Below are 26,729 nucleotides of genomic sequence, written 5' to 3'. Positions count from 1 at the left end.
TCCCTTGTTAACCAGGTACTATCAAGAATAAATTATACAACTATGCGGTAGTGAATTGATGGATACATGGTTATTAACATAGTATTTTATTTACCTTAACAAGTACAAATTACATAATAAATCTGAACAATAAGAAGTACATTTACTGAGAAAGAGAGCAAAAAGATATGTAGTCACAATCCATCCATCCATCCACCCATCTACAACACCTTTTTCACATTTTTCTGCATGGGTTTGGGATGTCATTTCAACAGAGACAATCATCTAGAGCCAAGGTCTATACCGCTGGGTGGCTAGTGCTGCAGCAGATATGTAGTCACAATGACAATTAAATATTAGTATTACCGGTACTTTTCCATTATCGGGGCAACACTTTAAATGCAGTTGCGGAGCTCCGAATCCAGTGTCAAACCATGTATTTTTTATGTTAATCTTAACAGGTGTGTTACAGCTTTTTTTTTTAAATATTATTCATGTAATTATTTTACACACACCTGTTAAGATTAACATCAAAATTTATGCTGTTTTCAATGGATTCGAACTTCTTCATTTAAAGTGTTTAACCGAACAAAAGTAATAAAAAAAAAAACAAATCAATTTCTTCATAATATGCATACTATAAAATGTATTTCTCCATAATATGCATAATATGTATACTATTAAACATATTCTTCATAAAGTCTAATCCAAATCTGTAATTAAACTTAGCTGGCATCTTGCAGCTAGAGATGCAATCAGAATCATGGAACAGCTGTTAGGCAGAAAGCATTTTTTTAAAAGCCTAAGGTATTGATTTAGCTAGGCTTCACTGACAACAGAAATAACTGTTGCTAGGGTGTAGAAATATATTGTTATCTTACAAGAATAAGCATATTATGACTATTGAAAAAAGCGTTTTCAAATTTGATGTATTTATTTAAATTTTACTTTCTCTCTTTGTAACTTATCAAGGCAACACTTTCAAAGCGATTGTTCAGGCGTAATCTACTACCTTAACACGTGTATTAACTAGATGTCTGTAAAAATTAAAAATAACTTCTATTTCTTAAAATGTATTATTAAAACAAATAATTTTACAGATATGTGTTAACAGACATGTTAAGGAACTGCATTACAGCTGAACAATCGCATTGAAAGTGTTGTCCTGATAATGGAAAAGAGTACCTACAGCAGATAAAGAATTTGTAACCCATTTTATCTACTTCCCAGCATACTTCCCCTGCCTCTATATTCCTAGTTAAACTGACTGTTAATGCACAGAAAGTTTAAAAGAAAAGGAAATACAACAGAATGCAACTAATTCAGCTATACAGGTCACTCATAGCTGGTCTATGCTCAGTGCTTACACAGAAGAAACAAAGCAAATTGTTGATGATTTAAAGGCCTCTGCAGTCACATTATGATACTTCTGTAAGCAAATGTCCACCTCATCAGTTGACAGGTGGGAAAAGGAACTTACAGTAACAAAAGCGTATTTAAGGCTGAGGAATATAAGTTTCCAGAAAGCCCATTGACTTCCAGAGTACAGTTGAATGCACAAATAATTATATTGAGTGTTATGGTCTAATGTAACACTCTCTCCCCTTATATGTAAAAAATACATTCCAGACTGCCACCCTGTGGGAGATGCATGTGTTGTGCTTTTGAGATTGGATGCTTCTTTGGGTTTCTCTGGAGAGAGGGATATTAAAAGTACTTTGAGCGTAAGTTAAAATAGTTTGATAGACTTTTTGGCATGTTGATGAGTAAAGGTGTTGGCTATTGCTCTGTAGTGATAAAAATGGATTGCATTTTAAATTTAAGATATTATGAAGGAGAAGTTGCTTGTGAGTTAGAATATGACTGCTATGATGTGCCTCATTTCATCCATAAGAGCTCAGTAAAAAACGCTGTACTCCTAAGAGTCATGAGACGCCAAGTCTGGTCTAAAAAGAACTCCAAGCGAGTATAAAAACTGAATTTAATATACGAAAATAATGAACTGTACAACACAACGAGAAGAGTTAAGTACTTTCACTCGCATAATACGAGCTTCATCAGAACTATATTGGTTAAACAGAATGGAAACTGCATAAACAAATATATGCGCATTATTATAGTATCAAGACTTGTGACGAAAAGAACGCCCTATACAAGCATATAAAACAACATGGAAATACACATACATTCAAATTCGCAATTTTGAAAAATTTGTCATGTGACTACAAAGGATTATTGTCATACAAGGAAATATGGTGGCAGTTTTATACTGACGCTTCTAATCCACCAGGATTAAATGATTTTATTACTATAAAACCTGCATTATTATTCACGTAGACATTTATATAGATGGTGCATTTAATTATTTTTTATATATATATATATATATATATATATATATATATATATATGTTTATTACATGTTTATGGTATTTACAAGTTATTAAATATATTAAATATACTAAAAGTTTTAAATTAAAATTTTATTAGTACACAGTTGATATTATTATATTATTATTTCATATTTATTTATTCAAATATTATTTATTACTTATTATTAATTATTTACTAAAAAAATTTTTTAGAAGGACATAACGTGTTTAGGATATAATGTTTTTATTGTATTTTATTGTTTGTACACCTTTAAGAACTTTTGTTACAAGGTAGCGTTTTGGCGCCAAAAAGTTTTTAAAATGAATCTATTTCCTGTTTGTAACAGTTCTGATGAAGCTCGTATTATGTGAGTGAAAGCGTTTAACTCTTCACGTTGTGTTGTCCAATTCATTATTTTCGTATATTAAATTCAGTTTTTATAAAAAAAAAAAAAAAAGTTCTGATGAAGCTCGTATTATGCGAGTGAAAGCACTTAACTCTTCTCGTTGTGTTGTACAATTCATTATTTTCATATATTAAATTCAGTTTTTATACTCGCTTGGAGTTCTTTTTAGACCAGACTTGGCGTCTCATGACACTTAGGAGTACAGCGTTTTTTACTGAGTTTTCATTTGTGTTTCTTGAACGCTGTTTTTCCATTTGGATTATTGATCCATAAGAGCTAATAAAGGTTTTGTGATTAAATGCTGCTGAATTAACTAATAGTTTAGAGCTATAAGAACGGATCTGTTAAATCTGACTGATTTGTCTTATGGTCATATGAAGTGATTAAGGATAGTCATGTCAGGTGAGGTAAAGAATCTGCATAACCTGCTGGAAACAATAGGATTTGTCAGGCAAACAATGTGAGAGATTTGAGGTAAGGCTGGAAAGGCAATGAATCATGAGGAGAAAATGGAGCAATGAGTAACAGAAATGAGGTAAGACAATTGAATCCAAGTCTATATGAGATCCTGGAAGGATTAGAAAAAGCAAATTTACTGGGTTATGTGATTACCATATTTCAGTTTTTTTGACATCAAACATACACTCTCTTCTGGCAAGCTTTACCAAAGATCATTAGTCAGTGATCATGTAAATGCACTGTTTTCACGTACAGCATCCCTCTTTATCCCTACTACCCCCCACACACACAAAAAATGACCATGTTTTGTATTAATCTCTGATCTTTGATTGCAAGTCAAGTGAAATGAATAATGTAGTAATGCATTAGAGACTTCTTCTTTTGGACACGTATACACTGTCCCCTGAATAAACCATATCAGTGACTTGTTTATATGATCATGTAACTGCTTTCTGCTTTTATACATAGTGTGTCCCCAAAACAATAGCCTTTTTGTGCACATTTCTGATGTGGAATTAAGAAAAAAGAAGGCCATAATGATTTTAGTAATAATTTAAATTTGATACTGATAAACTCATACACTGCACACAGACAAACCATATCAATGATGATTCATGAATAATCATATAACTGTCATTTACATTCATCCACAGCATATCCCTCTACTCTTCTCCAAAAGATAGCTACTTTCTGTGTGCCCTTCTCAGTTAGGTACAATACTGTATTTAGGCTATATGCTTTCAAACATATATGCAACATTCCTATCCCTCACCACACCACAGCAATGATTGTTTCATTGTGATCACCTAAATGCCCCATACTAAACTTGGATACCACTTTAGGTATAAATGAAGGAAACCTCATCTTTATGAAAAATGAACCACCATGAGAGCTTGCAACTCAAATACTCTTCTTGCAGAGGTCAGAACAATTAGGAAGATACTTTTCCATGTTAAGAACCTCAAGTAAACCTAATGATCTGGTTCAAATGGAGCAAAAGTTAACTTTTCTAACACAAAATTAATATCACTAGGGGGAAGCACCTGCTTTCTATGAGGGTTCTTGTGCAACAGCCCTTTCAAAAACATTTTACATGAGGGTACTTTGGAAGAGAGTAAATTCCATGGGCAGACATTTGCCATACAAATGAACCGTGATTGAAGAGTAAGACAAACCATAGGATAGTAACTCACACAAATAAAGTAGAAGCAGAGAAACACTAGTCTGAATGGGTACTGGTTCTTTTCTTGGCACCAATTAGAAAACATTTTCTATTTGCTAACATATGAATTTATAGTAGCATTCTTTTTGCTTCCATTAATAAGTGCTGCGCACCCTCAGAAACAAGTACCTAAAAGGTATAAAAATTCCATCTTCCAGGCAGTCAGTTGCAGTTGTTTGGCATTGGGGTGTATTAAACACCCCTGATTTTTGTGTGAGTGTTTGTGGTAAATGCCCCTGGCCATTTTCAAAAGAGGTGAGAGCCATTGTTGCCCAGGCCAGAAGAGAGTCACCACAATGATCTTGGGAAATTCCTTCTGAATCTTCAGAATGACCCTGGATATCAGTCGAAAGGGTGGAAAAGCATACAGAACCATTCATGTCCAAGGAAAAGAAAACTGATTTATCTTTCAGCCTTCTTGCAAGGAGTCTTGGAGCAGAATTTTGTAAGCAGTTTGTTGTGAATGGAGGTGAATAAATCTATATGAGGTGTCCCCCATGACTGGATGAATTCTTAAAAGACCCACTGATTCAGATTCCATTTGAGAGGGTCTGTCCTAGTCCTGTTCAGATTGTCTGTCACACAGTTTTGCTCTAATGACATGTAAGATGCCTGCAGATTGAAACTGTGCTGAAAAGCTATATCCCAGGCTACCATGTCTAGTCTGCACAGAGGGTAAGATCTGGTTCCCCCCTGTTTGTGTATGTACCACATCACTGTGGTGTTGTCTGTAAACACTTGAGGACAAATGGTTGAGAGAACTGAGAGCATTTATAAGAGCATCCATCTTTTTTATATTTATGTGTTTTGGTCTGCCTTTTTGTTGCAAAGACCCTGCACTTTTATTCCCTTAGACACTAGTCCCCAAGCAAAGTCTGAGGCATCTGCTGTGACCACATATGCTGGAGCATGAAGGGAGAATGGGAGGCCTGGATTCTGAGAAATGTGGTGTCTCCTTTACAAATCTCCTTTTTCACAAGTCCCAAAACTGGAGTTTGAAAAGTCAGGGGATGTTGATGCTAGGACCATAGAGATTTCAGGAACCATTGGATTTTTCTCATGTGGAGTCTTGCAAGAGATATCATGAGCATCACAGATGTCATAAGACCCAGAATACTGAGGAATTCCCTTGCTGAGATAGTAGTCTGGGTGGAACAACTCAGAAAAAGGTTTAATATAGATCTTTTTTTTTCCTGTGGAAGAAAAGCTATTTGAACTGAGGTGTCCAGTAGCACCCCAGGAAAACAGTCCTGCATGAAGGAGTCAGACAAGATTTCTGTAAGTTCTCTTGGAATCCTGGTCTGTGAAGGAGATCCCTTACCCAACTGAAAGATTCCTCAAACTTTGAAAAAGAGTCTGCAAAGATAAGCAAATCATCTAAATATGGAAAAATGTGAACACCTTGCAGTCTGAGTAGGCTATTGTGAACACTCTTTGAGCAGTAGATAGACCAAAAGATAATGCAGAAAACAGATAATGAGATCAAGACACAGGATTTCTTAATAGACATCTGAATTCTGGATCAATCAGAATGTAATGATATGCATCTTTTTATCTAAGGTCACTAGAAAACTGAAATAGGGAATAAGGGATAACAAGATGTTATCATAGATTCAGAAAGGAAATATCCAGAAATGGTCTCCAAGAATATATTTTGTTTGGCACAAGGAACATCCTGGATTTAAACCTTTCCCTTCTCTGAGGAACAGGAACCCATTGAGAAACCATATGCTGAATGTCAGGAGGAAAAAGAAGAGTCTGATCTGGGGGTGAGAAGGAATCCCCTAAGAAGGAGGGAGAGACTCCCACTGCCATATCTAACCATTATGGATTACTCCCAGAACCCATATGTCTGAAATAATTTGTTACCAAAGAGAGAGAGAAATGCAGGTTCAGACTTTCTGTAAGAATCAAGGGAGTACCATGATGGGATGGGGGAGGGAAGTCTCGTATCTATAGGCATTCAGACTTATTAGACTGTATTTTTGGGGGGGCATACTTTCTTTTTAGAACCTCCCTGCCATTGCTTTTTAAATGTCTACTTACCAGCCACTGGGACTATTTATTATGTTTTTAAAGGGAATAGTAGAGGGAGCAGTGACTCCTTTTGGAAACCTGAAAAATGAGGGCTGAAAACCTGAGATTCCTTGAAATATTTTTCCTTTCTCAACACACTTTAATGACCTCTATGGCATAAGGTCCAAAAATATTTCTCTATCTAAGTGGGAATTCAACATTTTATTCTTGATATATTCTGGGAGGTTTGGGAGGTTTTGAGAATGCAGCCAGGCAAACCTCCTCTTATCAGTTCCAGCAGGAGCAGCCTGGAGGTGGCATCAGTAGAGCCATAAGCACATTTTAAATAATGAGTAGTCACTTGAGATCATGCTGTGCAAACCAGACTTCTCCTTACTAGAGGAACAGATGGCAAAATATTCCTCATATTCTGACAAGTGACAGTCATAAACGTCAACATATGAGCTTGACAACTGAGAATTCTAAGTACAAGTGTTGCAGAAGAATACGCTTTCCCCCAAACTTTTCAAAAGCTTTCCCATTCTCATAATTCTTCCATTCTCATCATAAGGAGACGGATTTGTGCTAACTAAATGTTTGGCAGCATATGTACACATTAAAGCCATAGCTGCTGGGTCAGATCTGGGATGAGTGTATAAAAACTTAAAAGACTGAGACACTTTGCATAATCTATTTGCTTTTATTATGAGTAGCGGGATAACAGTCACAGAAATTGTAGACTGTGACAATAATATTCTGCAAAACAGACAGAAATGGAGGAATACAAGTAGGTTCTGGAAACTGCAGTTGTAATACGTTGTAATAAATCAAAATACTTCCTGAGGGACTGAGAAACATCACTGTTTTCCCACTGAAATAGCTGATTAATTCTGGAAATAGTTTCACAAAAAGAAAAATCCTTCAAAGTACCGGTTGAAGCCATGCTGTCTTCAGAATCTGAGTCAGAATTCTATGGAAACAACACATAATCTTTACCTTCAAAATCATTTTAAGGTTCAAACTCTTGAATCTCTTCAGAAAATGAAGAATCCCTTATCATTTAACAGATACATTCATACAGAAAGAGTCAAGAGCCTGCACTAAACTTTGAGCTAAGCCTGATAATTTACTAGGGCAACTGAAAAAGGAGATGACATTTTAAGTTTTTATTTCTTTTTGATAGGCATTTCTGAAGAAACAGACCCAAACTTGCCAGAAAAAAACTCCATACAGTTGGGTACAGCTTTCTGGCTAAGTTGAGTGGCATTCCAACAGTCACAGAGGACATGTCTAACTCCTAGTCTATGGTGGTTGAAGGGACTACACCACCATGACCCAAGAAAGAAGATGTGTTGTCCAAGAAACCAGTTTTGACAACAGTCATCCACCTGAGGCTGAATCACTTCATTAGCCTGCTGTTGGGACAATGGCTGCTTAACAATTTTTGTCTTTTGTGGTTGGAAGAAGGCAAAACAGAGGAACTGGAAGCCAAAAAAAGATGCCTGATTCCTAGAGAAGCTTGGCATTTACAGTCAGTAAAACAGGCAACTTGTAAAAAAGTAACTTTTTTTTCAACTACAAACACAGTAAAATCACTTTACACACTTATCCCAACTCCCAAACTAAAATAAGACAACCTTTACCAGAAAAAATAGCTTAAAATTAGTTTAAACAACTTTTAGCCACAAAGTACACAGAAGTAACACTCCCATGAAAAAGTGAACGAAAGTCATGTGACACATTAAAAACACTTCTTGAAATAATCAATTAGGTTTTATACAAAAAGGTTTTCTGTCATAAAGTGAAGATTTTTCACCAAAGTGAACTTATCTGCCCAGCAGTGGAACAATGTAAATGAGGCAGTTCAAGCCAGTTGAGTTGCTTCAGGGCAAGACAGTGGTGAGACCTGTATGAGGCTTCAGCTGCAAACTTGGCAATCTTGTTATAAGAAGATTCCATTTTGCTTAGGTCAGTTTGGCATAGATTTGTTAGGACAGGGGAGGCATAGAGAAGGATGGGCAGGAGATGAGCCCTATCAATGGTTGCTTTGGTTTGCTTGGTCATATACAGTTTATTCCTGTAGAGGAGTCCTAGTTTTTTATTTACCTTCTTGTTGGTTTGGGCTATATGGATATCAAATTTTAGGTTAGTGTCTATTTCAACACCTAATAGTTTTGTGTGAGTAGTGTGAGTGATTTGGATGTTATCCTTAGAGTTAATGGTGAAGTCATTGTTTAGAGGAGGGGATCGACTGGGGCTAAAAAGAATTAGTTTTTTTGGGATTATGAATCAGTTTGATGTTGGTGAACCAGGTTTCAGCTAGAGTAAAGTTATTTTGAGTCAAGGTTTGTAGCTCTTTTAAGGTAGGGGTGGCACAGACAAGGGTTGTGTCATCTGCATATTGTACTACAGAGGCAATGAGTGAGGAAGAAGAGATTTGGTTGGTAAATAGTGAGAAGAGCATTGGGCCTAGGATAGACCCTTGTGGGAGCCCTATGGATACTGGGAGTAAAGGGGACAGCTGGTCTTGCCAAAGTACAGCTTGTTGATGGTCTGATAAGTAACTTGTGAACCAAGATATGGAGGAGGAGAAAAAGTTTAGGTTAGAAAGAGTTTCAAGAAGAAGGCTGTGGTTTACCATGTCAAAAGCTTTTGACAAGTCTAAGAATATGGAAGATACGAATAGTCCCTCGTTTCTACAGTTGTTGACTAGATTGGTGAAAGATAATAGTGCTGTGGTGGTGCTATGGGAGGGTCTAAAGCCATGCTGTGTTTTGGAGTGTAGATTATTTTGAAGGAGGTACTGGAGTAGTTGGGAATGAACAACTCTTTCTAATATTTTGGATAAAGGTGATAGGCTTGCAATAAGGTGATAGTTTGTGAGTTCTAGGGAGTTACCTCCTTTGTGTAGAGGAATAATGTGTGATGTTTTCCACAAGGTTGGTACCTTACATTATGCTAATAATCTATTTATAAGTATGGATACTGGGCAAGCTATTGCCTCTGCTGTTATTTGAAGGAAATCTGCAGGTAGGTTATCAGCTGCAAATGTGGTAGGTTTGAGTTTTTTTAGGAGTCTAGAAATTACTTTGGTGGGTACTGCTTGTAGGGAAAAGTTAGAGGTGTTGTTATTTTGGCTTGTATTTGGTGGTGGATGGGGATTTATTATTGTGGGGCAAGTAATACTATTTTGAGTTTTAGCAAGGGTTTCAACTGTTCAGTAAATAATTTGTTAAACTGAGTGGGAATGTTGCTGTGGTTGTTTGGTAGCACTGGGGTTGGAGTGGAGGCCTTTCCTGGGTGCATTATACTGTTTATTGTGGCCCAGAATTTTTTTGGGTTATGGGCATGTTTTTCATGGTTTTATAGTAATTAATTTTATCAAGTTTAACTTGTCTTTTGGCCTTGTTGCAGAGTTCAAGGTAGATTTGTCTCAGGTTAGCAGTTTTGTTTTTATGAAACTGTATCCAAGCTTTGTCCCTTTCTTTCGTGGTAGTTTTAGTATTTTTAGTTAGCCATGGGGAGTAATTTGTTTTTACTCTTATGGTACGGGTGGGAGCATGATAGTTTAGGATGTTTAGGAATGTAGAGTTAAAGTATTGTACAGCTTTGTCTAGATGTAGTAGTTTTAGGGGATTCAAATTGCTGCTTTTTAGTGCATTAATGAAGTCAGTAGTTATAAAGTTCTTTTTATTACAGATGGCTCTTAGGATCGGTTGGTTGAAGTAACGCAGTCTGGTCTTAATTAGGTAGGCTGGTTGGTGGTCACATACAGTGGTGTAGCCAGGATTTTCAGATTTGTACTCACAGCTCCCAGACTACTGCCCTCCAAAAAGCCACACCCACATCAGCACATTGCTGTCTGTCCACTCCCATAAACTGCTAAGTCACACCCCTTTCACAATGCTGCTCTCTAAATGGAACACTGACAAACATACTACAGAATGGTAATTACTTGCATGATGAAAGAGCATGAACATTTCAGTCCTAAAGTATTTCTTCATGGGTTGAAAAACAAAATACATTTCCATTTAAATTTTTGCAGACTTCATCCCAGTTGAGCTCCACCCCAATGTCTGAGTGGAAAACCTTAAAAATAGATCTAAATAAAGATCTATTTTCCGGGTGGAAGAAAAGCTCTTTGAACTGATGTGTCTAGTTGACATCCCAGGAATACAATCCTGTGTGAGGGAATGAAAAAAAAGACTTTTGAATGTTCTGTTGGAATTCCAGCTTGTATACAAGATCTCTCATCCAAGAAAAAGATTCCTTACACCTTGAAACAAATGCTGCAAAGATAAACAAGTCATCTAAATATGGAAAAATGTAAATACACTGTAGCCTGCACTGAACTATAATTAGAGCTAGACATGTTGTGAACACTCTTTTGCAGGGGATAGTTCAAAGGGTGAGGTAGAGAACTGATAATGTGATCCAGACACACAAAACCTCAAGAACCATCTGAAGGCTGGATGAATAGGGATGAGATGAAGAACAAGTGGAAACAAAAGAGAATATGGGAGAAGAGGAAAGACCCCCTGGAAAGGATAAATTTCCGCCTACTGCTATCTGTGCGACTTTTAACGATTTTCAGAACTCATTTGTCTGAAAGAATCTGTTGCCAAAGAGAAAACAGAGATTCAGACTTTCTAAAAGAAAAAAGGGCCCTGGGTGAGAGGAGGTCACAAGGTCTCTTGAACCAAACCCGCTAGACGGTCTTGGCTTTGGGTAATTCAAGACTTTTATTTGGATCCCCCTTGCCATTTCTTCTTAAATGTCATTCAAGTTATCTTCAGATGCAGATGGGTGGCTCTGCTGTGGCCATTTGTTGTACCTCAGACCACTCATATTTTACCCAAGATCCCTCTGGTGTAGCACCTGCAGCCACTATTGACCAGGGGTTAGCCACATCCTCTGCAGCTGTTGGAGTTCCTTAAGTGGGCAACAAGAGAATGTTGTCAAGATTATTTAATCAGTTGTTGCCAAAAATGGATGAGAAGATAGAAAATCCCTTGCACAATTTGGAAAAGGAGGTCTGAAAAATCTTAAGAGTCCCTGGATCAGCTTGCTCCATTCATCACACCTTTTCATCATCTCTGTAGCAGACAAGCCAAAGACTACATTTCTATCGAATGGAGAATTTACAATCTCAATTTTATCATCATCAGGGAGGTTCTGAGAATGCAGCCATGTAAACTTCCTTAAAACAGTACCAGTGGTACTCAGCTCTGGAAGAAATATCAACAGAGTCATACACACACTGCAAACAATTAGTAGTGACCTGTGCACAGAAGAAACTTATGTTATTTAAAGCAGATTTATCCTCACAAGAAGAAACTGCAGATAAAGCATTCCTCATACTTTCACAATTTGTCAAAACAAACTTTTAACAATTGCTCCTGGCAATTAAAATTTTTGAAAATCAAAGTTGCTGAAATATATACTTCTCCCAGGTTTGGATATAGTGTATAAAATTTAAATGACTGAGGAACTTTATACATCCTATTTGCTTTTAAGGGGTAGCTGGCTGACTATCAAGAAAATTGCAGGAAGTAACACCCATATCCCCAAAAGCAGACAGAACAGGAGGAATGGTGTAAGTTCTAGAAAGTCCTTCTGTAACAACTCATAGTATTTTATGAGGGATTGAGCAACCACAATGTTCTCCCTCTGAAAACACTGGAACATTCTAGCAATAATCTCAGAGACAGGGAAACCCCCACAGGATGAATTAGACACTGAATTCTCCTCTGAGTTTGAATTAGAAATCTGAGGAAAAAGCACTGTATCTCTCCCTGCATCTTCTTGCTCAGATTCAGAATCTTGAATCTCTTAAGGAAAAGAGGAATCACCCTACTTTTACCAAAAACTACTTTACAAGAAGGAGCAACTGCCCAGGTTAAATTCTGAGCCAAACGTACTAAACTACTCCTATTCAAAGAAATTTGAGGAGGGTTACATATATACTTGGTTTTCTTTTTTTTTTTTTTTTGGACAGGGCAAAATGGGGCCAGCCATCTTACTAATGGCAGCAGCTGCTTCTCTAGGAATGGGCATAGGATTCTGATACAACAGGAAAGCCTTCCCTGTTCTGTCCCCCAGGACCAACAACAGTGGCTCTCCCTTGGTCACTGAGAGGACTCCAGCAGCTGCAGAGGATGTGGCAAACCTCTGGTCCATATTGCCTGTAAATGTTACACCAGAGGGATCTGGGGTAAAAGATGAATAGTCTGAGGTACAACAAGTGGCCACAGCAGTGTCACCCACCTGTGGCTGAGACAAATTGCTAGCCTGCTGTGGTTACAATGGCTGTTTGTGTAACTTTTTCTTTTTTGTGGCTAGAAGGAGGAGGACTGACGGTGGGATTATTAGTCTGTTCCATGGTCAGATGGTGTCTCTTTCCCAGGGTAGATGAGGAGCAATTGCCAGTAAAATTATGTGTTTTTTTTTTAAAGAAAAAACACAGTAAAAAGCATTTTATAACACTATATCAACCACACTAAGGAAAAATATACATAATTCTTCACAATAAAATAAGTCTACAGTTATTTTACACTATGACAGAAAAAACAAGTGCTCCATTTAAAAGTGTTATAAGCTCGAGACAGTCTGTTAAATCACAACACTCCTAGCTTTAAAATAACTTTCCTGAATGCTATAGTTTTAACAGAACAAGATCTCCTGTGTACGCTCAAATCTCTATATTAACAAATTAATACTTGTTAACTTTGACTATATAATATGGATGAAAAAGTGATACACTGCCAATGTTCATGAACTTGTTTTCAATACTTTAATATGTTATCTCTATAAATAGTGTCATATATGAAACAGATTGAACTGTAAAGAAATAAAAAACACTCTGAAAAAGGATTTGCTCAATAGACTACCTCATTAGCAAAACAACTAAATAAAAGTATGCAAGATCTGCAGTACAGCAGATTACAAACATAAGCAACAATGAACCATACTGTGTAGCTGGCATAAACTTGAAAAACATCTATGAATAGTATAAAATCTATACATATTCCAAATTTGTTTTAACAAGTTTTATGCTACTAAAGGCAGGATCCCTATATAAAAGTTGGTAAACAAATTTGGGAAGCAACAGATGTCAATTAAAAATGCTCAGAAATTACCAGTTAAAAACGCAAAAAAAATTTCCCAGACTGCCAAAACATGCTACATTTCTTTGAAAACATTCAGCACATAATCTGAATCTACAGCAATACCTGCATTTGTGAGAATATATTTTGTTTGTTACACTTGATGGACATCTGTCAACATTAACAATGTGGCAGCACAGGCATACCTGCTGCACATGTTATTTAAACTATAGACTATTGGACATTAATGTCAAGAAAAAATTATTATTGCTTTGGCACTTAATATAACATTATAAATTCACAGCAAAAATTGTAGATATATATATATATATATATATATATATATATATATATATATATATATATATATATATATACATATACGCACACACACACACACACACACACACACACACACACACACACACACACACACACACACACACACACACACACACACACACACACACACATCCACAGCCCCTTTTTCCTATTTTTAGACATGGGGTTGGGGTGTCAATTTACCTGTGACAATTATCTAGAGCCAAGGTTTACACTGCTGAGTGGCTAGCCCTGCCACGGCACTTCTTCCACATCATACACTCGCATGTTTACTCACACTTATGGCCAATTTAGAGTGTCCAATCCACCTACTGCATGTCTTTGGAATGTGGGAGGAAACTGAAGCACCCACAGGTAGGTAACCCTAAATTCACAACATCAAGCAGAGTGGACTAGCACATGCCCATGTTAACTACTGTGACTGGATATCTGTGGCCTTCATCCATGTGGACTGTCCTGGCAACAGAAAACATACTTCACCAACCTTGCATACGATAACATACTGCAAAATCCCATTGCAGTGAGCTCCTACACAAGTTCCCTAGACTTTAGAACTGTACTGTGTTTAAGCCAACAGTTCCCCATAATACATCTTTATATTCAACTTGGGATACACCCTACACCTTTGAATACCTAGTCACACTTCTATTGAGACTGACATTAATCAGGTTAAACAAAATATTTGTAGTTAGTGAAAATAAATAATTTCTCTTACATTAGTAATGCCCACTAAAAATATTTTACTTAAAAATGAAAGTTTATTTTAAGCAGAAGAGCTTCTGAATAGGTTTTTAATATATTTTACTTTTCATTTGAGAAGAAACTATTCTGTCCACCTTTACATACAAATAATTTAGAACACTGACTCCCTTAAAAAGAGAACTACAAGCCACTGCTCTGACACCTGCAGAAACTCAATCCTCCATTTAGCCTTTGTCTTTTTTTTTTTTCTTCTTCACAACTTACTGCCGTCTTTGGCAGTCTTAATGTTATACAATTCTATCTCATCTTTGACTCTTCCTTCTCCCTGCTATGGCTGATTTACCTTTGGAAGAATATTTTAACACTGTACAAAATAAGGGGATATCTTTTTTGTATGTCTACATCGGTGTTTAGTGCCACTGCGATGATACTAGTATACCTGCAACACATACTATGCAACTTCCTCAATATGTATGAATGCACCTTTCCAAATTTTTACTACACCATTATAAATTTTCTATCCACGTTTACTGTCAATGCAGTATGAAACCTTCAATACGTACTATGAAATCTTTATAATACTTGCAATTGCATCTATGGTTTTGAACAGGGTATATAACTTCAGCTTATATGAAAGTTTTCATATTTTGTTCCGCCAAGGCTGTTTTGGAAATGAAAAATAAATACATAAAAAGTGCAGTACAGTCCATACATGTTAATAGAATTGACACATTCATAACCATTAACCTAAGTATGTTCCTGGCATATTAACTACAGTGCAAAACATCACGTCTTGCATCTGGCCCTGGCCTGACCTGACAATTCCTGCTCACAAATGTCGGGCAGCCAAAGTAACTGCCTCAGAATTTCATCTATCGTTGTTTTTCACACAAGATACTGCACACAGCATCATCTCCTATAGCTCAAAACTGTATATATTTAAAGAAATGATAATAAGTATTGTATACTGGGAACAGCAGTTGAAGGACCAAAACAGAAAGGGCACAACAGTTACTGAAAGACAAGACTTTCAAGAAACTGATCCGAAATAATAATAATAATGATAAAAACAAAAAACGTGCCTTGGGAGCAAATCATCACCACCAGCCAATACAAAGTGTACAGAATATATTAATTCTGTAAAAGGCTGCAGGTGTTGAACCACATCCATGTTTAAAGTCTTACAGAAAAAATGTGTCTTTACAACTCCCTTACATGCAAAATGCAATCGCTGACATTACAGACTCACCTTCTCCATGGATGAAAGGAAAGCCGCATCAAAGAACCATGAAGTCGGCTGAATTTCACACCTTTCTCCCTATCTTCCAGACTGTGCTACTTGGGCAATTATCACCCATTAATTAAAAAATGCTAAGCATGCAAATGCTTGATTAGCTGCAAATTACTATGCAGTCTTAATCAAGGCATTTGCATGTGCAATTTTATCACTTTATTTTATTTATTTTCTTAACTTAAAGTTTTTCTCTCCTGGGTCCTAGTGCCTACCAGATTCTACCCCTATTCCACAAAAACTGTACTGAAGTGCATACAGTGCGTATGCCTCCCAACGTCCCTGGTCACATACTTTCAGGCAGACATCTAGATTGCTGTGCTAGAGCTGGGTTAGATAACAGAATCCAGTCTAGGATGGATTTGCATTTGGATGCTTTGTCGGTCCTAGTTGGGGTAGGTATTATTTGGGTGAATCCATGGAGGGTTATGTGGGCAGTTGGGTGTTGGTTAGAGCAGTTTAGCCAGTCAATATTAATGTTGCCTAATAGTATGGTTTTGTGTGGTATGGAGTTTGAGATCCAATTTAGTAGCCATTGGGGCGGGTTATTAATTTGGAGTTGGGTGTGGTAGGAGGTGAGGAAGGAGAGTTGGATAAGAGTGAAGAGTGTTGATAAGTGGAATACTGCTTTAGGCAGTTGAGATAGTTGTAAGGAGTTCATCCTGTCTAGTTTTAGATAGATTGTGGTGTGAATTAGTCAAATTTCTATGACTATGTGGGTAAGGTGTTTTAGTAAAGGTGAAAGTGGGAAGGGTGTGGTGGAGTGCGGTAATGGTATGTGTGGTGTAATACACTAATTGTGAGATTAGGAATTTGTGATTGGGTGTGGTCTGTAAGTATAAATGTAATTGATATGGAATGGGTGGGAATGGGGGTAGGGTAGGGGAGCAAAGTGAGCCCGAGCATAGCGAGGGAGAACGTAGCGGGGCTATCACCCTGTTCAGAGAAATGGCAGAGAAAAAAACAATCAGGAAGTGCAGAGTGGATGGCTATCGGGAGAGATCGGGAGTTTGTAAAACAGCAGAGAGAGTGAATCAGTTGGACCAAGAAAAATATAGAAGCTTACAAGGAGTAATTAGATCACCTCAGGTTGTATAGATACATGTGAACTAAGTCAAGGAAGCATGTCAGTGCAGAGCAGTTGACAATCAAGTTTGCAGTGAGGCTTTGGAGAGAGAGACAGGGGTAGCTCAAACTGAATAAACAGGGCAGAAATACTAGCAGTGTCCCATATGGCAAAGGAGCAAAAATGAGCCCAGGGAAGTGCAAGATAGAGGGAGACAGGTGGGTGAAACCCAGACAACCCTCAGTTTGTGGGTTTCACTCACCTGTATATCCACTTACACACACTCTCACACAAATACATACACATACACAAGACCATCTCACTGACACCCATTTCACTCAGACCAAATCACCTAAAGTTCATTTCACCTAAAACGCATTTCACCTAAAAATCATTTCACTGACAAGTAGTACTCTAAGGCAAGTCAAAGGTATGTGTTCTTTTCCCCACTGCAGTGTGATCCTGGTGTTAGTATATATAGTTAGGGGTGTGTGGGAGGCACAGCCCCACACTTTGGGGTGTGGGGGGCATAGCCCCTCACCTAGTTGGCTTTTACCAAATAATGCAAAACAAAACCAGACAACAGAAAGCCAAATTAAGTGGGGGGGCTACGCTGCCCACATCCCCAGCCCTCCACACCCCCCAGCTATATATACTAACACCAGGATTGCACTACAGTGGAGAAAAGGGCATATACCTTTGACTAGCCTTAGAGTACTACTTGTCAGTGAAATGAGTTTTAGGTGAAATGATCTTTCAGTGAAATGAACTTTAAGTGAAATGGGTGTCATTGAAATGGTCTTTCAGTGAAGTGATACGAATCCATATATATACATACATATACATACATACACACACACACACACACACACACACACACACACACACACACACACACACACACACACACACACACACACACACACACACACACACACAGAAACACACACACACATACATATAGATAGACAGATGGACAGATAAATCTTTGATGTAACACAGCTGTAGGGGTAAACATCCTGGAATCCTGGAGAAGGTAAAATATTTGCCTCACTACTAGTGATGTCAATTTCCATTCAGGCAAAGATAATGGACATTAGGGAAACAAAATCATAGAGATAATGATCAATCAGTTATATGTAAAACAAATGTAAGGTAATCAGACGTACATACTTGAAACATTTGAGAAGTATGACACATCACACTTGCTGAAACTTTCTTTTATTTTATTGATTGTTGTGTAAGTCCCTGAAGACCAGAGAAACAAAGTTCCTAAATTGTTTGGTGGGCAGCTGATAGTATCCCCAAAATCCTAGATAGGAAGTATTTTATAGGACGGTCTTAATGCAGAGGTAGAGTAATTGGACAGCATGGAAATGCACTGGTGAATTTTAAGGCATGCTGTGACAAAACAGATGAACTTGGTATTGCATATTACTGAAGAAGATTTCACACAGACTCAACAATGGACAGTGGCATTAGTTCTTGGCAGTGCTGCAGGTGCTATGATAAATTACCTAGCACCTGGTTGTACAGATGATTCATATTTTCTGTAGAAATTACCGAAACTGGATGCTGAGATATATATTACTACACAGACTTTATAAAAGATCTGTGTGATCAGCATTGACCTAGGATGAAGGGGCTTTGATTACATACAAAATGCTAGGTAGATGGAAAATGAAAGTTATATACTTGCTATAATGGTACCTTGCTGTCCCACTCCAACTGTCATGGCAGCTGTGTTATCCACTCTCAAAGTAGATCCACATCAGTAAACTGATACATCCTTCTCTTGCACTTGAGCTTTCCCATCTGCCTAGGTACTATGTGGTTCATGACTTGCCTCAGACTATGTTTGGCCAACACTGAATGTTAGATTGCCTGATATGGAAAGGGCTAGGAGTAAGGCTTCATGCTTTGCTCTACTAGGTCTCAAGAAAGAAACATGTCAGTTTGGAAAAGGGGAGGTAGACAGGTCACTGAAATTGATGGAGAGGGATCTCAATGATCTATTATTATGGTAAGCACCTAATTTTTACATAACTTCCATATTCTATGTTGTCCTCTCAGTCCATTTAGATGGTTGAGACAGATTCCCCAGCTGCAGCACAAATATCATCCACACTGGAGTGCCTGAAAATGATTTCAGAAGTAGAAATAGATCTAGTATAATGAGTTTTTGGCATAGATGATAATTTCAAAACTTTGGAAGAACAAGTAAAGTATATGTAATCTGACAACCATCTAGACTGCAACTTTTGTCAATTTGGATCCAATTTGGTTTCTGAAAAAGATGCAAACAGCTGATCATCCACGTGTGTGGCTTTAGTTTGGTGAATATAGAATTTTAGCTGATGATGGACATCTAAAAATGCAGGCTATATTCTACTTGCTTAGAATATGCAGGGAAGAAAACAAACAGGTGAATGCACTGGTTCAATCCTGACTCTGTGACAACATTAGGAAGGATGTGGTCTGAGAGAAACTCTATCTTTATGGACAATCAAGTAGGGTTGCCTGGAAGTTAAAGCCTGCACTTCAGAAACCCTCTTCACAGAAGTGACTGCCACCAAGAATAGGGCCTTCTTGAGAGCAAGTTTAGAAGAAGGAAGAAGCAGGGTCAAATGGAAGCTGAGTCAGGACTTGAAAAGTCAAAGCAAAGTCCCACTAATGGCAGTGTCCTTAATAAGTGGTCTCAACAGAAAATTACATTAGAGAAAAGCTTTGCATAGTTTGATAGAAGCTATGGAGCTAGAATGTAATCCAGAATGACAGTTACAGAACTGCCACTAGCTGGATTTTAGTGGAACCAGAGTAAAAATAAAACAAAAAAAAAAAAAAAAGGAAAACTCCCTAAAAATGTAGAATAGAAGGAACAGGTGCTGAAAATGGATCTAGGCCTTTATCAATAGCCAACAACAATTTTTTTTTTCCATTTGCTTTTGTACAGTGTTTTAGTAAAACATTGCTGAGAGGCTGTTAGGATTTGTAGAACTCTGGAAGGCAATGTAGGGTCATAGGCATTTAATGGAATTGGCAAAAAACATATATCAGTTTTTGGGACTTGATGTCTAGATGAAGTTTGCCACACTGGTGAGAGTGAAGATATGGATTTGAAGCTAAATCTGAATGGAGGCTGGATTAGATGAGGCCAGAACAAATTGAACCAGCATTACCTGTGCCAAAAAGGCAATGAGAATGACTGCTGCCTTTGTTGAACAAAAATCTGAGCAATGTAATACCTTGTGCAGGCTATAAATTCTAGAAACTAGCAGTTTGCTACAATTTAAAGGAAAATAAGTTTTTGTTCTTTCTTTTTTGTTTTGTTTTGCAATAACAGGTGAAGATGGAGGAGGGACAGGGGTAGGGCACAGAAATGGGACCCGATTTGCTCCTGTATTTCAGGACCTCAGGTACCTGACTGCTCTTGCCCTATTTAGACACACAGAAAAACATTCTAAATGCATTTTTTTCTTTTTCATGCTGAAAAGAATGAACCATAACCATAGGGGTGGCTTTGGAAAGAATGAGTTGAATTTCATGAGCTAATATGGCAGTTTAGACTACAAGGTGGTTCCCTCCAGGTCTCAGTGACATTGTTTCCATTTAGAGTGATTACAGAAGTTATTTGAGATTTTTTTTTAAATAACTATATTAGTATAATAGATGACTGTGTGTGAATTAGATGAACAACTATGATTATATTTATGTTTACATTTAATTTGGTACCTATCTTTTTAAGATTTTATTTGTGCCAGCTTTGTAGAGTACTTAAAGGACCAGCTGTATTGTACCATTCAGTTCTGAAGTCTAAAAATACCAAAAGATAAAAGAGCTCAACTATTATTTTTTTGTTTTGTTTTGTTTTGTTTTAGTTTTATCAGTTGGTGTAAATGTTTTGGCAGATTTTTTACTGCCGAGGTCCTGTGTGGTCAATAAGGTTATTATTATTACTATGACTTTATTTTTTTATTCCTTTTGATGGCAACCTTCCATGCACTGCTGAAATTGGTTAATAGTGTGGCTGGTGCTCAGGTGCAGTTTTCAAGGTTCTTAAACTGTAGGAACTATAACAAGCAGTTTGCTGCAATTTAAAACATTCCTTTTTTTAATGAAAACCCGAGCACTGTAGCACTTTGTGTGGAGTATAAACTGTAGCAAGTACTTGCAACATTGTAACAAGTAGTTTGCTACAGTTTAAAAGTAAAAAAAAAAAAAAAAAAAAAAAATATTTTTTAAAACTAAAACCTGAGTACTATAATGTTTTGGGCAGGTTATAAATTGTAGAAACTAGCAGTTTGCTACAATTGGAAAGATACGTTTTTGGTCTTTCTTTTTTTTTTTTTTTTTCTAATAAAATTTGAGGAATTAGGAGTGTCAGAGGCAGGGCCCAAAAACATTCTAAATGCATTTCTTTGTTTTATTTTTCGCTCTTGAAAGAGTGAACCATAACCACAGGGGTGACTTTGGAAAGAATTTTGAATTTTATGAGCTAATATGGCAGCTTAGATTACAAACAGTTTTCCCCTAGGCTCAATGATGTTATTTCACTTCAGAGTGATGTAAAATTGAGATATGCAAAACCTTAATAAAAATAACTTTGAAACAATCTTATTATTTTAAAATAGCATCAAAGAATGTTCTTGACTTTGTAGTCTAGTTTTACTTTTGGTTGAGGTTTACTTTAAAATTGAGCAATGATTGATCATGGGATGTGACCATAGCCCATGATTTAAAAATGGAACACAGTTTGTAACTACATAGTTCTGAAAAAGTCCTGGTATTTACAGATGGAAGTGTTTAACTGGACTAAAACTTTGCCTTATGAAGTTTTATTTTTTTCCACTGTTGTTTCTGCTAAAAACACATTTGAAATTGATTATTCTGCACTTTAGACAAAGGATAAAGCAATGTTGGAAACTTCACTCTAGCTGTAGAAAGTGTTTTGCCTTCTTTTTTTTTTGTTATATCTAGCAAATGAGCTTTGACTTCATGGCCAAAGAGACAAGGGCTTTGAAAAGGAAAATTCTTAAATGTTGTCTCAGTATTTTTGGTAAGGTGTGTAATAGCCAGATGTGTTGGCACATATAATATAGTATCTTGAATCTCTGGCCATATATTCAGCAGAGTTGCATGTCACTTCCATAATGACATTCAGTGCTGCACTAATTGCTGTCAAGTAAGTAAGTAAGTAAAATAAATAACTAAATAAAATAAATAAATAAATAAAAGTACCAGGATTCGGAATTGCTGACCAGAAGCTGAAATTCCTAGGGGGCCAGGGAATCCTGTCTGCTTTGTTTAGGACAGGAACCACAGGTCTGGAGCTAGTACTGGTGCTTTCCCAGAAACTCCTCATGTGGGGGGGTATCCTCCTGTGGGTGCCCACCATTTATAACGACCACCTACTTATATTTACAAGGGGAAAGGACCCTGATCCTGCCCCACTCCATATCTTTCTCATACAACTATCTGAACAGAACAGCAACAGAAACATGACATTCATGCGTTCTTGCATGTTCTTTCTGATTGAAAGATCTTTCTCATGTTTCTCATGCTGCATTAGCAGTTACCTTTAATACCTTTAAACATGCTTAGATGCCAACATGAAAAACAGCTAATGAAATGACTTTAGAAATCTTTAGTGATGCTGTTTGTATGGTCTCCCCAAGATGCCCCAGATGCACCAATGTCCCTGAAGTCCCTAAGTATGGGTTATCAAGGTAGAATCAAGACCACCATTTGGAATCACCAATGGAATCTGCTGGGAAGTTGTATGTTCACAAAGCCATGTCTCCTTTTACCTGCTATCTATCTTTATTCCTGTGGGGAAATGAAAATGTAGGAAGAGAGAGAATGGGTCCCTTGGGAATGACAAATGGGAGAGGGATACGTATCATCTCAGAGATCAAAATCTGCACTGATATCAAACTTTATGGAGCTACTACTCACTGGACTTCAGCAGACCTTGAAACTTGGCAGACAGCATTGCTGGAACTGGATACTAGGCATACTGTGGCAATAAACTGCTGTGACTGCAGCATATCTGTGCCACTTGGTGCTCCCGCTGTGGGGTTTCCCTACCCAAGGGTGAGCTGCGGTAAGTGGCAGTGACAGCAGAAGATAAGTCTGAGCAGAACAGGTGTCAGTAGCATATAGATCACAGCAGTCATATAACAAAAGCTTGGCCATAGTATAATTGCAATGTCAGTAGGTTTATTGTTCATACATCAAGATTGGCCATCATAGATCATAGGTGATAAGATTAATACTTCAGATTCAGGTGTAGATCATGGATCCAAAAATTTAGCACATCAATCATCCATGGTAAAGATCACCCGGGTAGCAGGGCATCTACTGCTTCTAAACAATGGTACCGACAAAAGGTATTACATCAGGCTTAGTCAATGACAGCTTGTACTATAAACACTGTTCTATCAATATCAGGGTGTCACAATTTTGTAAGAATTATGGAAATCAACTCTTCCTCAAACAATTTATTTTAGTTTCAATATCTAATAAAGTACAATATTTTAATTTTAGGGCAGCTTTATTTTCAAACTCCTTTAGCTTAGGATTAGATCATTTACAGGCACCTAGTTATACTTTTATTTCCTTTTTTTTATTTTTATTTGAAGTGAATGTTTATAAAGGAGGCATGGGCTTGTCACTTTTAAAATTGTGGAGTCTGTGGTGAAGATTCTAATTGGGGATATAAAAAAAACAATATATAATCTCTCACTTTTGAAAGAGACAAAGCTTTTAGTTGAAGAACTAAATGAAAAGAGTGATTTTCTGTTTTTGATTTAGCTTTTAACTAACAGCCCATTTAAATAAAATAAACAAGAAAGTCTTTTGTCCTGAACCCAAATTAAAACCCTCTTTGCCCCAAATAAATAAATAAAACATGACTGGTGCTTGTCCTGTAGTGGGATTTTTGGGATTACCAACAACAAAAAAAGGGATGGACTATGCTCTTTTAAAGAACAACAGAAACAATACACCAACAACAAAAAAAAATAAAAAAAAATAATTTTTATAAGAACCTAAGAAAAGCAAAGAAGATAAGCAAAGAAAAAAAGAATAAATAAAAAAAAAAGAAAAAAATTGATTGTATAAAATGAAAGACGAGAAAAAAAACAAAATAGAAATAGAAAAAAAATAAAAATATGAAAATGAAAAACAACAACTGAAAAACTGAAAAAAGAAAAAAAACAATATAAAAAAAATGCATCATCAGTAAAAACAGTTGGAATCTTTAAAAATAAGCTGGAAGAGAAGGAACAGTATACACTGTGTGTAAAGTAAAAGGCAGCCTAGTAGAAGTTAAAGTTGAGCTGTCCTAACATCTACTGGCATTGAATAAGATTACGGCCTAAGAAGTCTAACAATACTAAATCAACGTAGTCTACTCAACATAAGGCTGCCTGCTGCTAAACACAATGTCTCTACACACCAAGAGACAAGATGATCTGAAAACCTAATGATAAGACTGATGACCATGTTTATGACATTGTTTGCCAGTGACTTTATATGGAAAAGCCAGTACTCAACCATGTGGTTGAAAAACAACAGGGATACTACTTTCTGGAATGGCTGGCATGTAAGTGTTATAAACTCATAGTCTGCATATCTTGCAATGCAGTCTATAATTCTGCATGCACCACAGAGATATTCTATTTATATCAGAGTAGTATAGTTACAGTTTTGACTTCATTTTTCAAAACAAAAAAACAAAAAAAAGTTTGCAATTTTCTGAACAAATCAAAACTAAATTTTGGTAATAAAGGCTTTGGAGATGAGAGTCGTCTGCCAGCCCATATTTCATCTAAAATCTGAAGCATTCAAGAACATAATCTGGTAGTAAACAGAACAAAAAAAAGAAGTTATGTACTCACCATAACATTCCATGTGTGTTGTCCATCTCGCCTTCATTCTTCACTGGTTGGGTTCAGAGCTGATTCTTGGTTCCGACATGGCTGTATACAAAAGCTCGAGGTCTTCCACTGGCTCGTGGCTGTATCCCTATCCCATCATGACCTAGGAAAAATCTAGGAAAGATCCCCAGATCTTGTTTGCTGATAACAACAGTTACCCAATGGACTATCTCAACATCTTAAAGAACAATGAAGAAGGTCAGAGAACATTACTCACCAGTTGTAACCGTTCGGCCCTCCAGCAGCCAAAGGCTGGGGGAAGGAGGGTGGGATGTAAGAGTGAAGGTGAGATGGACAACGCACATGGAATGTTATGGTGAGTACATAACTTCTTTATGTGATGTTGTCCTATCTCACCTTCATTCTTTACTAGTTGGGACAGTGTCCCTAGCACCATATTTCTTGGGAGGCTCATGGGAGAATATTCTTCAGAACAGTGGACCCAAAAGAGGCCCTGTTTCTGGAAGTCCAAATCCATTTTGTAATGAGTGATAAAGGTATGAGGCCTTGCCCATGTTGCAGCAGCACAAATGGTATCAATTGGTAGTCTAGGGCAAAAAGCAGAAGAAGCTGCTATGGCTCTTGTAGAATGGCCCTTGACTTTGCCAGGAAGATCTTTTGTGGTTAGATTTGTATGTAAAAGTAATACAATCTGATAGCCATTTTGAAAGTGTGACCTTAGATACAGGAATACCTTTCTTAGCTTCTGAAAATAAAACAAATGATTTGTCAGATTTTCTGATGTCCTTCGTCCTATGTAAGTAGAAATGTAATTGTCTATGTACATCCAGTTGGTGTAGCATATATTCTGCCTTGTTGCCAAACTTGGGAAAAAAACACTGGTAGATCTATGGACTAATTTAAATTAGGAGTCTGAGCATACTTTTGGTAGGAAAGATGGGTTTGCGTGAAGGGATACTATGTCTTTGTGGAAAAGCATGTCTTTATTGATAATGCTTTCAGCTCTGAAATCCTTCTAGCAGAAGTGATGGCAATCAAAATAATTGTTTTCCATGTCAAGAACTTTAGATCACAGGATGATGCAGGTTCAAAGGGATGAAGAATCAAACAGGACAAAACAAAGTTAAGGTCCCATGGTGGTAAAGGGGTCTTAATTGATGGTCTTAATAGAATAGTGTCCTTTAGGAAGGCTTTGCATAGTCTGTGAGACATCAGATTTGGGGCTAAATCATTTATATGAAAACTGGATATAGTTGCTAACTGAACTCAAATGACAGCTGCAGCTGTGCCTTCATTAAATAGCTTCATTAGAAATTCAAGAATAGAACAAATGGGAGCAGAAAAGGGATCAATGTCATTATTTAATGCCCAGGAAAAAAATCTTTTCCATTTGCTCATGCATAGTTTTCTCACTGAAGCTTTATGAGACGAGATCAAGATATGTTTCACAGAAAGAGAAAGGTTAGGGATACTGGCTATATTTGGAATCGGAGCAACCAATCTGTCAATCTGAAGGTTTGAAGAGAGGGGTGGAGTGTTCCCGACGTATGAGTCAGAAGGTCTGATACTGGGTCCAGAACCCATGGCTCCTTCTGGAGATGAGGCCAAAGGAAGGGGAACCAAATTTGACAAAGCCAGTATGGGGCAACGAGAATCAGATTGCTTCCCAATGAGCTGGCTCTATGAAGAACTTTGGGTATCAAGGGAAAGGGAGGGAAGGCATAAAGGAGACCCAGGGGCCAATCTTATACAAGTGCATCCCTTGGTGACTGCCCTGGAGGGGAGATTAGAGCAAAATTAGTGCTGCATTGATGTGGCAAAATGGTCACAGCAAGGCTGGCACCATTTGTGGAAAATCATCTCCGC

General features: G+C 37.2%; 1 protein-coding gene across 1 annotated transcript in view; it reads right to left on the bottom strand.

Moving 5' to 3' along the window:
- The window catches only part of LOC122805263 (rap guanine nucleotide exchange factor 4-like), a 1,439,269-nt gene that overhangs the window by 1,188,662 nt on the left and 223,878 nt on the right, over nucleotides 1–26,729 (bottom strand). The window lies entirely within an intron of this gene.

Source organism: Protopterus annectens, chromosome 6.part1 (assembly GCF_019279795.1).
Source record: "Protopterus annectens isolate FY-2018-M chromosome 6.part1, PAN1.0, whole genome shotgun sequence".
Taxonomy (NCBI): domain Eukaryota; kingdom Metazoa; phylum Chordata; order Ceratodontiformes; family Protopteridae; genus Protopterus; species Protopterus annectens.
Note: the sequence above shows the minus strand (reverse complement) of the source record. Positions and strands in the feature narration are given on the sequence as shown.